Here is an 11756-nt window from a genome sequence, read left to right as displayed (position 1 = left end):
CCCCTGGTTAAGAAGGGAGCGGGTCACCCTAAACAGAGCGGCCGGGCGGGATTCCGCTGATGCAATCAAGGCGGCATGGTATGCACATCTTGCCGCCTTGAGCGCCACTTTGTAAGTCTTAATAAAAGCTCTTTATTTATTTATTTATTTATTATTTGGATTTGTATGCCGCCCCTCTCCGAAAACTCTTACAAGTGTTCGATCGGATTCAGACCTACTCTTCCTCCATCGCTTCTCTAGACGTCTCTTTTGGCGTTTCAACTCCCGGAGCTCCTCGTTGAACCATGGGGCTCTACGGGGTCTAACGCCACGGAGAGGTCGCAAAGGCGCAATCTGGTCAAGAGCCTCCGCCGCAGCCCTGTTCCAGGCTTCCGCGAGAGACTCCGCCGAACTGTGGACGAGTGCCTCTGGAATAACCCCAAGCGCCTTCTGAAAACCCTCTGGGTCCATCAGGCGTCTTGGGCGGAACATCTTCATTAGTTCCTCCTCCCTGCGGGGGAGGATTGGAGCCAGGAAGTCAAGCCGTAGTAGAAAATGGTCTGACCATGACAAAGGCAATGCTTCTAAGCCCCTTAGTCTCAGACCATTACTCATTTGCTCGGAAAGGAATACCATGTCAGGTGCGTGCCCTCCCTCATGAGTCGGACCCTGTACTACTTGAGTCAGGTCCACGGCTGTCATGGTGGCCATGAACTCCTGTGCCAACCCAGAGGTTTCGCCGAGTGACGGCAGGTTGAAGTCCCCCAGGACAATGAGTCCGGGGAACTCCACCGCCAACCCGGGCTACCTCCTCGAATAGCACAGGCAGGGCTTTTGACACGCAGCTGGGAGGCAGGTATGTGAGAAATAAGCCCACCTGAACCCCTAAGTCCAACTTCATCAAGAGAGACTCGCAACCCGCAATTTCCGGAGCAATGAGTCTACGCAGGCAAAGGCTCTCCCTGGCTACAATAGCCACTCCTCCCCCCCTTCCCTGGGGTCGAGATAGGGGAAGGTTTGGTAGGGAAGGTTTGCCTATTTGCCGATGACTCTAAAGTGTGCAATAGGGTTGATATTCCTGGAGGCGTCTGTAATATGGTAAATGATTTAGCTTTACTAGATAAATGGTCTAAGCAATGGAAACTGCAGTTTAATGTTTCCAAATGTAAAATAATGCACTTGGGGAAAAGGAATCCTCAATCTGAGTATTGTATTGGCAGTTCAGTGTTGGCAAATACTTCAAAAGAAAAGGATTTAGGGGTAGTGATTTCTGACAGTCCCAAAATGGGTGAACAGTGCAGTCAGCCGGTAGGGAAAGCAAGTAGGATGCTTGGCTGCATAGCTAGAGGTATAACAAGCAGGAAGAGGGAGATTATGATCCCGCTATATAGAGTGCTGGTGAGACCACATTTGGAATACTGTGTTCAGTTCTGGAGACCTCACCTACAAAAAGATATTGACAAAATTGAACGGTTCCAAAGACGGGCTACAAGAATGGTGGAAGGTCTTAAGTATAAAACGTATCAGGAAAGACTTAATGAATTCAATCTGTATAGTCTGGAGGACAGAAGGAAAAGGGGGGACATGATTGAAACATTTAAATATATTAAAGGGTTAAATAAGGTCCAGGAGGGAAGTGTTTTTAATAGGAAAGTGAACACAAGAACAAGGGGACACAATCTGAAGTTAGTTGGGGGAAAGATCAGAAGCAACATGAGAAAATATTATTTTACTGAAAGAGTAGTAGATCCTTGGAACAAACTTCCAGCAGATGTGGTAGATAAATCCACAGTAACTGAATTTAAACATGCCTGGGATAAACATATATCCATCCTAAGATAAAATACAGAAAATAGTATAAGGGCAGACTAGATGGACCATGAGGTCTTTTTCTGCCGTCAGACTTCTATGTTTCTATGTTTCTATGCCATATCTGAAACCCGGCTGGGCAAATTTCAGAGAGAGGAACACCTCCCTCCGGGCCCAGCCAGGTTTCAGTAATACATGCCAGGTCGGCCTCCTCATCCAGGATCAAATCCCGGATGAGGAGAGCTTTATTTACCACTGACCTGGCATTCAGCAGCAGCAACCTGAGCCCAGGGCCAGAGTTACACTCACCACCAGTACCCAAGATTGGGCTCACAGAGCCAGAAAAAGGGACCATTATTAAGCAACGATCCCTCGTTCCCCTGGAACGGCTAACTCTGTGGCCCCCGCCATATCTGCCTCTCCCCAGCAACACAGGGATATTCCGACCCCCTGCCCCCCCAGAGATCGGTGCCCCTTTCTCTCCTGTCTCCCGAGCATCAGGTGGGCCAAACCTATCATTCACACTACTATCAATGAACTCATCCATACCATAACCCCCCCACCCCCACCCACCCAATCATACCAGTCATTCCATTCATAACCACAAGCATATTTATCCCAATCATCCATTACTTTAGAACCCCAATTACGTTAAAAATCAATTAAATTAATAACAGTATAAAATAGCAGTTAATAACAATTTAAAACACTAAAACATTAAAATATAAATATATAAAATATAGGCTAAAATTATAAGTTAATATAAATTTATTTTGTTGATGGTAAAAATCAGATCTTAAAATATTTTTCAATCATCAGTAATCAGTCAGTCCAGGTATGATGTTCTTCTGGTCTTCAAAGGTCTTAGGTCTTAGTCTAATTTAAAAAGTCTTGATCTTAATTTTCTCTCTTTCTAGGTGTCCTTTTAAATCAGTCCACAAGGGGGCATAGTTCTTCAATTCATCCACAGTCCGCAAGGGGCATAGTCTTTCAGTGGTGATACATACAGATCACAAAATTAAGGTTAAGAGGGGAAGAAGGGGAAGGAAGGGGGGGGAAGGGAGTTGATAACAATACTCAGTTTTTTTACTCCCCTTGGTCCCCAGTAGCTCTCACCCACTGGTGCCATACGGGAGGGGGCTAAATTAATTGCCCCTAAATGTCCTTGTTCATCTGTTGGCGTTACAGCTGACTTCCGCCACTGGACTCCATTTCTTCCCCGCTGTCTCTCTCCCCCATGTTGTTTCTGTCGTTCCCAATCCTCACCATCTCGACACCCCCTCAGCAGTGACTCGGCGTTCCTCCGTCCTCTCCTCTCTCCAGCAAGGCTGCATCTCGCAGAAGGCTGTATCCTCTGCGAGGCTCTGCCAAATGCCAACGCCATCTCCGCATCTCAGCTGGTCACCTTTCCTTGCCGCGGTCTCTCTCGGCGTCCACCCAACCGGCGGGAACATTCCCGACCCTCAGGATCACAAAAGTAGGGGGACAAAGTGGCCAGTGGGTTCTGACCCATCTCCAACCGTCTCGAGCCCGGACTGACCCATTTTCTGATGATTTCCCATCGTTTTCAGAGGAGCAGCGAACCCACCATGCTCCTCACTGCTCACCCGGAACCGGAAAAAAACCGGTCGTGGGTTAATCCAATTATGTCTTAAAAGTCATGTCTTGTTCTTAGATATCCCAAAGGTGCTTTTTCAGAAGGCAACTGGACTTACTTTACTTTTTTAAAAATATCTTTTGCTTCTCATCCAAGAAGCTTCTTCAACTGTGACAGGAGAGTGGGGAATGGAATTCTGTCAGAGCTGAAGAAACTTTATGGTGAGAAGTGAAACATCTTCCAAAAAGAAAAACCACAAGAAAGTCTACTTGCCTCCTGAAAAAACACCTTTGGGACAACAACCATGATCGGGATGACCGATAATCTCTACAAACTTCTGTTCTTAGAATTTGGGTGGTGGAGAAATTTTAATTTTAATCCCATCTCTAGTGATGAAGGTCCTTTACTTGTGGATAGACTAGCCCGGTCTTTCTTAATGAGAGTATCTGCTGGGGACTATTAAGAAAGACGGCTTTCCCGCCTTAACATTACAAGTTAAAGTAACAAGAATTTAGAACTTACTGAACCTATAGTTTTGAAATTTTATAAGTTAGAGTTTAATAGTTTAAAAATGTTTATAGTAAAATAAACTTAGATATGCTATTTACTATATTATATTTTTTGAATAAGTATTTTACAGACAAAGTAATTAAATTAACATATAGAGTTAAATTTAATGAATACCTAATATAAATGTATGCTATTTTTCTATTGATCTGATTATAGCAAGGTTTTTATTTTTTGTAGTAGTTAGACTTCTAAGATAAGCGGAGCAATGGCAGCTCCTTGAGTGTTCAATGTTGTATGTCTTTGTTTGTCCTTTTAAAAAAATTCAAAAAAAATATTTCAAAAAAAAAGAAAAGAAAGACTGCTTTCTTTCTTTAAAAACATATTTCTCTATTTCTCCTTTGGGGGAATATATTCTGCTTCCTAATATTCCCCAAGATATTTAATTCTTCCGGGGGTGGTGGTGGAGTATTTCCCACAATCCCAAAACTGATTTCTTGTGGCACCCAAGGGTTTGGGACACGGGAGCACCATCAAGCCCGACACATCCAAGAGCACCCACCACACCAATTCATTCCTGAAGGAGGAAATTTTATATGCGAAAAAATTACATGTGCTACTGTAGATCTGCCTTCATGGTCTCCATTAGGTCACAGAGAGGGAATACCGTATTTTTCTGTGTATAAGACACACCTTTCTACCTAAAAAAACCTGGGTGCGTCTTATACACCGAAGTCGCCACTTGTGAGCAGCTCCAGCAGCATCCTGGCGGAGCAGAGCAACTCGCTTGTTCATGTCCAGCAGCCTCAGTCGAAGCATCTGAAGCTGTCGCCTGGCCCATTTGCGGGGACTCCTACGGACTGCAGGAAATGATCGGTAAGTTAGAGCCCGGGTGGCTCAGCAGGTAGAGTGCTGTACTGCAGGCCACTGAAGCTGACTGTAGATCTGGAGGTCAATGGTTCAAATCTCATCACCGGCTCAAGGTTGACTCAGCCTTCCATCCTTCCGAGGTGGGTAAAATGAAGACCCGGATTGTGGGGGCAATAGGCTGGCTCTGTTAAAAAGTACTATTGCTAACATGTTGTAAGCTGCCCTGAGTCTAAGGAGAAGGGCGGCATAAAAATTGAATAAATAAATAAATAAGTTGGTCGATGGTATCGATGTATAGCTGAGTATCATCAGCATACTGATGGCAACTTACCCCGTGCCTTTGGATGATCTCACCCAGCGGTTTCATGTAGATACTGAACAGCAGGGGGGAGAGGACCGACCCGAGGAACCCTACAAGAGAGAGACCTAGGAGTCGACCTCTGACCCCTGCTAACACCGATTGCGACCGACTGGAGATGTAGGAGAACCATTGTAAAGTGGTGCCTCCCACTCCCAACTCCTCCGGCCAGTGCAGAAGGATACCATGGTCGATGGTATCGAAAGCCGCCGAGAGGTCGAGAAGCACCAGGATAGAGTATAAACCCCTATCCCGGGCCGACCAGAGATCATCTACCAGTGTGACGAAAGCAGTTTCTATGCTTAGCCGGGCCTGAATCCTGACTGTTGAGGGCCCAGATAATTGGCTTCATCCAAGGACTGTTGGAGCTGGAGCGACACCACCTTCTTCTTTATGGGGAAGGTTGAAGACAGGACAATGGTTACTGAATACAGCTGGATCCAGGGAAAGTAATGCAGGTTGCACAGTGTTAAGGTAGCATAACAGAGGAGTTCCTCCCTCTCCCCTGTGACAATGATTCAGAAACAGCCGCCATTTTGGACCTGAGGCAGGTATGAAAAAATGCAGCTGCACTCACAACTCTATTGTTGCAGTATGGCATAAATGATAGAATAGGATTTATATCTGGACCTCTAGCATAAAAATACTCTGCTTACCCTGATTCTATTATAAGCCAGGATAGGACAGCACTAACTTGCCTAGTCTGTATTCCTGGTAATTGCAACAGGGAAACAAAAGGGCTCAATAAACATCTCACTGATAAACAAGTTTACATCACTCCAGACAGGACTTTATACGATCAAAGGGGGAGATTTACATTGCCTGAAGCATACACAGGACCCTATGGAGAGGGTGATTAAGGAGATTAGTTGTGATAAGGCAGAAGGCTTCAGAGAAATTAGGTGTGAGAAACATCTGCTCTGAGGAAATGTTTCTAGGAAATTGTTTTGTGATATCTGTGGGAAAGGAAGGACTCAAAAATATGTCATGTTTGAAGTTATGTTATTGGATGTTTGTGTATCACTTGATATGTACGTGCAATTATCCCCATTTCCTTATGCTCCCAAATAAGGAGGTACATGGCTCCATACTGTGTCACTTCACCCAGAGAGAGATTGTGTCCAAGTCTTCTTTCTAGGATTCACGTTGGTGAGTGATCCCAGACGGCTGGGTTGCTCTTAGCCCCATTGAAGACATTGTCTTCATCAGGGACTTTGACAGCATCCACACTCCATCACATGACCAAGGGTGGAATTTGGGCACACTGAAAATAACGACTGTTTCCAGAACATAGCCATGTGGTCCTGGGATGTATGTCCTGGCCCTCTTCACCAGCTTTAGGTTCAAAGATCTTCAAAGAGTGTGGAGAAGTAGGCTTCTGAGGCCTGGTGGGGTGGGAATCAGAGCTTAGGACTGCGGGAAAGGAGCGGGATAGGGGGAAAGCCATTTGGAACCCTTTCGGTGGGAAAAATGCTTGTGGAGATCCTGTGGGGAAGGGAAAGGAGTGTGGGGACCCTGGGGAGGAGTTAAAGGCCTATAGGGACCCTGTGTGAGATGGCAAAGTTTTACAGGACCCTATGGAGAGGAAAGGCTTGATAATAACGACCTCCCCACAAAAAGAAACAGTACAGTGATCTCTCATTTTTCGCGGGGGATGTGTTCCAAGACCACCCATGAAAAATGAATTTCCGTGAAGTAAAGATATTTTTAAATGTATTTAACTATTTGGACTTTTAAAACCCACCCTTTGCATTTAGAAACATAGAAACATAGAAGACTGACGGCAGAAAAAGACCTCATGATCCATCTAGTCTGTCCTTATACTATTTTCTGTATTTTATTTTATTCTGTAGTTTATCCCAGGCATGTTTCAATTCAGTTACTCTGGATTTATCAACCATGTCTGCTGGAAGTTTGTTCCAAGCATCTACTTCTCTTTCAGTAAAATAATATTTTCTCATGTTGCTTTTGATCTTTCCCCCAACTAACTTCAGATTGTGTCCCCTTGTTCTTGTGTTCACTTTCCTATTAAATACACTTCCCTCCTGGACCTTATTTAACCCTTTAACATATTTAAATGTTTCGATCGTGTCCCCCCTTTTCCTTCTGTCCTCCAGAGTAACAGTCATTCTATAATGTTTCTCAGCTGAAACTATATGTGATATCTTACCAGTTTCGTTAATAGAATACAGTACTGTAGAAGAATTCTATGAATTTTTAATCGATTTAAATTTTTTAATGGATTTAATGGATTTAAGCTCCCTTTGAAAAAATCCGTGAAGTAGCAAATCCGCGAAAGATGAACCGCAAAGTAGCAAGGGATTACTGTATACCTTTATTAAATTAATATTTTCAATTCTTTCTCTCCAGTCATAGCTCCACTTTTGAGATATCTTTCAGTAAAATGAATCATCCTGGAAGTTAAATAATTCTCACCTACGGTTCTAATGACAGATCAATTTATGCCGTCTCTAAACTCATCAACTTTTGCCTAAAGTGGATTTCTTTGACCTTTTTCTCCTGTGCGTAAACCTACATTACTTATAAGTCATTTGTATGGTTATCTTCCTCTATATATCCTCTGGTGTGCCAGCGGTTTAAAAAGGTGACTGAAACGTTTTCCCCAATCAGGACATTCAAAGGGTTTCACTCCATGTGGGTCCTCTGGTGTTTCACCAGGTTACATTTCTGTTTGAAATGTTTTCCACAAAGTGAAGATTCAAAGGGTTTCTCTCCTGTGTGAGTCCTCTGGTGTGTCACCAGGCTGGAATTCTTACTGAAACATTTCCCACAATCAGGACATTCAAAAGGTTTCTCTCCTGTGTGAGTCCTCTGGTGTGTCACCAGGCTGGAATTCTTACTGAAACATTTCCCACAATCAGGACATTCAAAGGGTTTCTCTCCTGTGTGAGTCCTCTGGTGTGTCACCAGGCTGGAATTCTTACTGAAACATTTCCCACAATCAGGACATTCAAAGGGTTTCTCTCCTGTGTGAGTCCTCTGGTGGCTCACTAGGTTGGAATTGTTACTGAAACATTTCCCACAATCAGGACATTCAAAAGGTTTCTCTCCTGTGTGAGTCTTCTGATGGTAAACCAAACTGCTATTCCAACTGAAATGTTTCCCACAATCAGAACATTCAAAGGGTTTCTCTCCTGTGTGAGTTCTCTGGTGTTCTACGAGGTTGCAACTCTTACTGAAACTTTTCCCACAAACTGGACATTCAAAGGGCTTCTCTCTTGTGTGAATCCTCTGGTGTGTCACCAGCCTGGAATTCTTACTGAAACATTTCCCACAATCAGGACATTCAAAAGGTTTCACCCTTATATGGGTCCTCTGGTGTTTCACCAGGTTAGATTTCTGACTGAAGCTTTTCCCACAATCAGGACATTGAAAGGGTTTCTCTCCCGTGTGAGTCCTCTGGTGTTTCACCAGGTTGGAATTCGAAATGAAACTTTTCCCACAAACTGGACATTCAAAGGGTTTCTCTCCTGTGTGAGTCCTCTTGTGTGTCACCAGGCTGGAATTCTTACTGAAACATTTCCCACAATCAGGACATTCAAAGGGTTTCTCTCCTGTGTGAGTCCTCTGGTGTGTCACCAGGCTGGAATTCTTACTGAAACATTTCTCACAATCAGGACATTCAAAGGGTTTCTCTCCTGTGTGAGTCCTCTGGTGTGTCACCAGGCTGGAATTCTTTCTGAAACATTTCCCACAATCAGGACATTCAAAGGGTTTCTCTCCTGTGTGAGTCCTCTGGTGTGTCACCAGGCTGGAATTCTTACTGAAACATTTCCCACAATCAGGACATTCAAAGGGTTTCTCTCCTGTGTGAGTCCTCTGGTGTGTCACCAGGCTGGAATTCTTACTGAAACATTTCCCACAATCAGGACATTCAAAGGGTTTCTCTCCTGTGTGAGTCCTCTGGTGTGTCACCAGGCTGGAATTCTTACTGAAACATTTCCCACAATCAGGACATTCAAAAGGTTTCTCTCCTGTGTGAGTCTTCTGATGGTAAACCAAACTGCTATTCCAACTGAAATGTTTCCCACAATCAGAACATTCAAAGGGTTTCTCTCCTGTGTGAGTTCTCTGGTGTTCTACGAGGTTGCAACTCTTACTGAAACTTTTCCCACAAACTGGACATTCAAAGGGCTTCTCTCTTGTGTGAATCCTCTGGTGTGTCACCAGCCTGGAATTCTTACTGAAACATTTCCCACAATCAGGGCATTCAAAAGGTTTCACTCTTATATGGGTCCTCTGGTGTTTCACCAGATTAGATTTCTGACTGAAGCTTTTCCCACAATCAGGACATTGAAAGGGTTTCTCTCCCGTGTGAGTCCTCTGGTGTATCACCAGGTTGGAATTCTGACTGAAACCTTTCCCACAAACTGGACATTCAAAGGGTTTCTCTCCTGTGTGAGTCCTGTGGTGTATCACCAATTTACAATTCTGACTGAAACTTTTCCCACAATCAGGGCAGTGAAAGGGTTTCTCTCCTGTGTGAGTCCTCTGGTGTGTCACCAGCCTGGAATTCTTACTGAAACGTTTCCCACAAACTGGACATTCAAAGTGTTTCTCTCCTGTGTGAGTCCTCTGGTGTGTCACCAGCCTGGAATTCTTACTGAAACATTTCCCACAATCAGGGCATTCAAAAGGTTTCACCCTTATATGGGTCCTCTGGTGTTTCACCAGGTTAGATTTCTGACTGAAGCTTTTCCCACAATCAGGACATTGAAAGGGTTTCTCTCCCGTGTGAGTCGTCTGGTGTGTCACCAGGTGGGAATTCGAAATGAAACATTTCCCACAAACTGGACATTCAAAGGGTTTCTCTCCTGTGTGAGTCCTCTGGTGCTCCACGAGGTTGCAACTCTGACTGAATCTTTTCCCACAATCAGGACATTGAAAGGGTTTCTCTCCCGTGTGAGTCCTCTGCTGTCTCACCAGGTGGGAATTCTGATTGAAACCTTTCCCACAATCAGGACAGTTATATGATTTCTTTCCTGTGTACATCCTCTAGTGTGCCACCAGGTTGGAATTCTGAGTGAACGTTTTCCCACAATCAGTTTTTTTTCCTCTCGTGTTAGTTTTTTGAAGCTTGCAAAAGCACTTATTGCATTGGGAGTTCTTATAGGACTTCTCCTGTGTGGGCTCTTTCATGAACCACAAGGGAATTGGTCTTAATAAATCATTCCCCACATTCAGATAATTTGTATGGCTTTCCTCAAGTGTGGGTCATGTTAGGCTTAATCTGTGATTTGCTATATGTTATTTCCCCCAATAGACACATCTATGGAGTTTTTCCACCCATGATGTTCTTGAAGAGGTCAAAAATACATGTGATCTTTTGTTGCATGGAGCTTTGATTCAAACTACTGTTTTCTTCCTCATTGGGCAAAACCTGCATTACTGTTTACAGACCTGTATTAGTGTCTACCTATTGTGGCCATTCAATTGTCTTTTTCCTACCCACTCACTTCTAGATATTTCTCTCTTTTTCTGAATGGAAAAAATAATCTCCTTTGACCTTTTCATGTAATTTGTTGTTGAGTTCTGCACACTCTCATTTTTCCCGTTTGAAACCTCTTCTTGCTTTTCTCCCCTTTGTCTCTCATCACCTGGGGAAAGAGAAGAATTGTGGGCTTTTCCGGAGGCTCAATTTCCTTACAGTTTTCAAAGTTGCTGGCTATTCTCAGTTGTCCTGAGTGCTCTTATTGGTATTCTCTTTATCTGTAAGATTGAAATAAAAGTGGAAGTTTAAAATTGTTTCTTTATAAAATGGTTGCAGAAAGTGTGAAAAAAGTGTACATCACAAATAAAAAGCAAACATGCCACAATGCTGAAATAGCTTCTAATGTTAATTAGGATTCATTTGATACATTAAAGATTACTTCTAAAGAAGAAGAACAACTGGAAGAAGAATTTAATGGACTACTAAGACTTTGATCTACGTAAATTAACTAGATTTGTTGTTTTAAGCATTTAAAATTTTCCTACCTTTCCTGCTACTAAGACTTTGATCTACGTAAATTAACTAAACTTGTTGTTTAAGCATTTAAACTTCTCCTACTTCCAAAGAAGAACAACTGGAAGAAGAATTTTGTGGATTACTAAGATTTGATTTCTGGACTTAATAGCATATAAGTATATGAATATCTCGATTGCATAATTAGATTAATTTATACTTGAACAAATTTAATAGATAGCTTTGAAATCCTACTTTTTTACTTTTTCCTCTTATTCTTTTCTCCTCTCTCTGATGGATATTATTTAAATATCATTATAAAATAAGACAATATAGAAAATATAGTCATAATAGTGTATTAAGGTTATTATTAGAAGCATCCGTAAGGCAAACTTTATATAAGATAATTATATTAATAGATATAATATATTTATATAGAGATGTTGATATTAATTGTTGATAATTGTTTGTGTTTATGAAATTCATATTCCCTTCGCATAATCTATTGTATTACTACCGGTATTAAGCTTTGTACAAACATAACACCATAACCAATTTTTTCCACAAAGAAAGACAAACTTAAGTAGACATTGCTATAGAAAAGAAAGATTTTTATTGTAAATTGAATGGTAGAATTGAGTGACCTGTTTAATATCTTCAAGATGTCTAAT

At 42.5% G+C, this 11756-nt stretch overlaps 1 pseudogene; it reads right to left on the bottom strand.

Moving 5' to 3' along the window:
- Nucleotides 1-4315: 4315 nt before the first annotated feature.
- On the bottom strand, nt 4316-10280 carry LOC139163222 (zinc finger protein 585A-like; annotated as a pseudogene).
- Nucleotides 10281-11756: the final 1476 nt, after the last annotated feature.

Source organism: Erythrolamprus reginae, chromosome 2, assembly GCF_031021105.1.
Source record: "Erythrolamprus reginae isolate rEryReg1 chromosome 2, rEryReg1.hap1, whole genome shotgun sequence".
NCBI classification, from domain to species: Eukaryota; Metazoa; Chordata; class Lepidosauria; order Squamata; family Dipsadidae; genus Erythrolamprus; species Erythrolamprus reginae.
The sequence above is the reverse complement of the archived record's forward strand: the minus strand, read 5'-3'. Positions and strand labels throughout refer to the sequence as shown.